Raw genomic sequence first — 3779 nt, 5'->3', positions numbered from 1 at the left:
TCGAGTTGCGCTTCAACGACATCATTGTTAGCCACGAAATAATTTTAAAAACTAAACGCAATAAAATACATTGAAAACCGAACTCCCGACGCGAATTGAAAACCGAACCCCCGACGCGAAGTGGGTGTTCGAAAACTATTTTGATACAAATGTTAATTGTGATCTTAGCCATTAAATAAAATTGATACGTTTCCTTCTAACAAAAACGTCACTCATAAAGTCAGATTACAAGAATATCCCTAATTCTAAATTGAACGCTTATTCAAAAATCGATCCACAAATTTCTTCACCATGAAACTCTCAATCTCTAACAAACCCGTGATCAACAAATTGTTTCCAGTGAATAATTGATTAATGTGGAAGTGACGATGAATAATTGATTTCTAACAAACCCATGATCTCTAACACAATTCTAATTTCAATTGAGTTTGCGAAACCCTAATTTGATTTCTTGCCCTTATTCCGATAATCAATCATTATTACGTTTCATGGTTCACTGCATGATTATATGGACGACCTATTCGCAGGCTCTAATTAGGGAAATAAAGGTAAGTCTTTCAATGAATTAGGGTTTTTATTGTGTTTTTTTTTTTTTTTTTTTTTTATAATTAGATTTTCGTTTCTTGATTTTTTTTAACTCTTGCGTTCAGAAGCTACGTTCACGGTGAAGTTAAACAATGAATTGACTGATATATACATGTTTTATGTATTTGCATTATGTTTGAATCCACAGACCATATGTTTATTGAAATCAAATTTTCTAATGTATGTTTTTAGTTTATTGTGACTGAGGAGAGTTCATAAATTAAGTTGAGATTCAAGGAACCAATGAGAGTGCGACATTGTCGCGAAAATCACATGTAATTGAAAAAAAAAATTCAAAAATTTTTTTTCGAAAATTTTTTTTTATTTTTTTTCGAAATTTTTTTTTAAAATTTTTTAAATTTTTTTTTTTACAATCACATGTGATTTACCTGCACAATCACATGTGATTGGATTTGCCATGCATAATCACATGTGATTGGGTTTACAATCACATGTGATTGACATGCATAATCACATATGATTTAAAAAAAATCGAAAAAAAAAATTTCGAAAAAAAATTTCGAAAAAAAAAATTTCGAAAAAAAAAATTTCAAAAAAAAAAATTTCGAATTTTTTTTTCCAATCACATGTGATTTTCATGCCACATGTCGCGTTCTCATTGGTCCCTTTTATTTTCAAACAAATTTATGGATGCAAGTGATTACAACTCTATTGTGCCTTATCTGTAAACTTTTTTTTGGTTGGTTCTTACCATAGAAACATTTATCTACCAATGTCAATTTGTTTTTGGTGAATGAAACGGTTTTGTTTTGGAAAATGATTTTTAATCGTTGTGTGTTTGATGAATACTAACTTTTTATAGCACACTAAGTGTTTGTTTGAATGCTTGTGTGAAAACATAAAATTCTATTATTATTTTATTGTATTACGTACGATATCTTTCGCCTAAAGTTCTCGTGAATCAAAATGTATTAATAATGCTAATCCTTAAATGGAACAAATTCACTGGTATGAAGGTAATGGCCTTAGTTTCAGTTGTGTATGATGTAATTTGATATCCTTGATCCCTCTTTTTTGATGGTTGTAATTATGTTATGTTAACATTCCTCTTACTATAACTTCACACTATATTTTATTTGGTGTCATAGTAATTAGTTGTTGTCTCTGTTGTGTGGTAGCAGGTCACACATCAGTATTATGGTTATGGACACGAAAGATAAAAGAATGGTACCATCATACCTCTGCTTGTAGTTATTTATATCGTGTGATTGTGACGATAATTGATATGTGTCAGCTATATTACCATGTTCCTCATGAGATGGGATAATAATATAAGCATGGAAATATTATGTTGGTGTGGATAATTCAACCCACCAAGTTGATATATTTATACCTCATAATACCATTTTATTTGTCTAAAACCAGTGATTTATATTTACTAGGTATTACATCTACCATGTGAATATGCATATAATGTAATTCTATGATCTCATTGATGAAACTTTGAGATTGTCTGTAGTTTGTAAATAAGGGGATGAAGGGGCCTTTTCTTTTCTCTCTGATTTTCTTTCATGTTAGGGACAATTTACATATTTAAGCAATTAAAGTCTTCTTATAAAGTACAAGGTATAAACTTTTTTCTAATATGTAGAACAACGAAAGATAACTTTTCTATAACTTTCCTTAGTTAATGAATAAAAGTTAGCCCCATAGGTTTCTTTGGTGGTGGTTTTTTCGTATACTAAAGTATATCTAGGAATTAGAGTGGTGGTTGGTTTTCGATAACCATACAATAGAATAAAGAAGCTCATGCAGGTCAAATTAGCAGTATTTTGTTGTAAGGGATTTTATCAAATTAGCAGTTTTCTTTAATTTCTCAAACCTAATTTGAGGAATCAAAGGTGTTACCTACTGTGGAAGGTAAGCACTTTTCCTGAAATAAAAGCTGCTTTCTGACCTATTTAGTTATGAATGGGTCAGTTCATGCGTTTTGACCCATTCCTGATTCTGTAAGTCTGCCTGTTAGTGGTTCTGTTGCTTATAATTGCTTTTTATAACCGATAATAAATGCAGGTCTTTTACATCAAAATTGACAATGGAAAACGTGCCATGTCATGCTGATGTCAAAGCCTTTTCTGAGGCCTTAGTCGAGAAAAATAATGGGGAGTACGAGGTTGCTTGTGAGCACGCTCATTAGTCATTCATGTTGTGTTTTTCTAGCTAAAGTTGATAAGTTCAAGACTGATGGTCTGTGACACACATGGATAGATTATGAGAAGTTTCATGACTTGGTGGGTAGTTTATTTTTATTATTTTCGAGAATGATCATAAATCGTTGGATATTTAGTGTATCTAACTAGTGAAGGACTCGTGGTTTCACAGGATTGTATAGGAAAAATTGTTAAATGATATTTTATAGATGATAAATGTTATTTAACGTAAACTTGGATGTTATATAATGAGAATGTAGATAACATAGCATAATTGATCAAGTTGAAGAAAATAGAAAACATGACTATTTTAGCGAATAGTCATAACAACCAAATTAAAAAAGTACAATCCAAACTCATAGTGTCAAAATAAAAAACTTAACAAAGGAAAGAAAAACAAATGGGGTGTTGGTGGTATTGTGGTAGTTCATATTGATGATATTGTTGTGACTCGATACAAGGTTGTACACCATAAGTAGCTCTTCGGTTTTCTTCTTCAATCCATCGTTATTTCGCACGCTCGTTGGATTTATTAACTATATCTAGCGTGTTCTTGAGTTCTTTGAGAGCGATAGCGAGATCGTGACTTTGATTGTCCTTATCGCTGGCCATTGAAACAAGAAAAGAAAAAAAAATTTGTTTTTTTTGCGATGAACAGTAATTGCGACGGATGAACAGTAACTTCTAACGATGAACAGTAACTTCTGACATGTTTCTGACGGTGAACAGTAGCGATGAACAGTTTTTTTTTTTTAGATAGATATCAAAATCCAAACGTGAAAGAAACCAACTAATCAGAATTAAGATATGGTGGATAGATTATCAAAATACCAAACGTGGGAGAAACCCAACTAATTGGAATTATGATAGATTGTATCGATTGCTCTGAATACCAAGTGATAAGGATCAGAGATCCGTTGGAAGACAAACGCTCTTCACAACAAGAATTAAAACACAAACGTGTATTAATTAAATAATATGTATCTACTGATACGTAAACATGAGTTGCAAACACAAACTCAC

At 31.4% G+C, this 3779-nt stretch overlaps 1 long non-coding RNA gene across 1 annotated transcript; it reads left to right on the top strand.

Annotated features, from left to right (window-relative positions):
- The first annotated feature begins 219 nt into the window (after positions 1 to 219).
- LOC139850483 (uncharacterized) lies at positions 220 to 2963 on the top strand. Its single transcript, XR_011760047.1, has 3 exons — positions 220 to 548; positions 1728 to 1773; positions 2620 to 2963. It is a non-coding gene; the product is annotated as an uncharacterized lncRNA (long non-coding RNA).
- The last annotated feature ends 816 nt before the right edge of the window (positions 2964 to 3779 follow it).

The sequence above is a fragment of the Rutidosis leptorrhynchoides genome, chromosome 5 (assembly GCF_046630445.1).
Source record: "Rutidosis leptorrhynchoides isolate AG116_Rl617_1_P2 chromosome 5, CSIRO_AGI_Rlap_v1, whole genome shotgun sequence".
NCBI lineage: Eukaryota > Viridiplantae > Streptophyta > Magnoliopsida > Asterales > Asteraceae > Rutidosis > Rutidosis leptorrhynchoides.
This window is presented reverse-complemented; position numbering and strand designations above follow the sequence as displayed.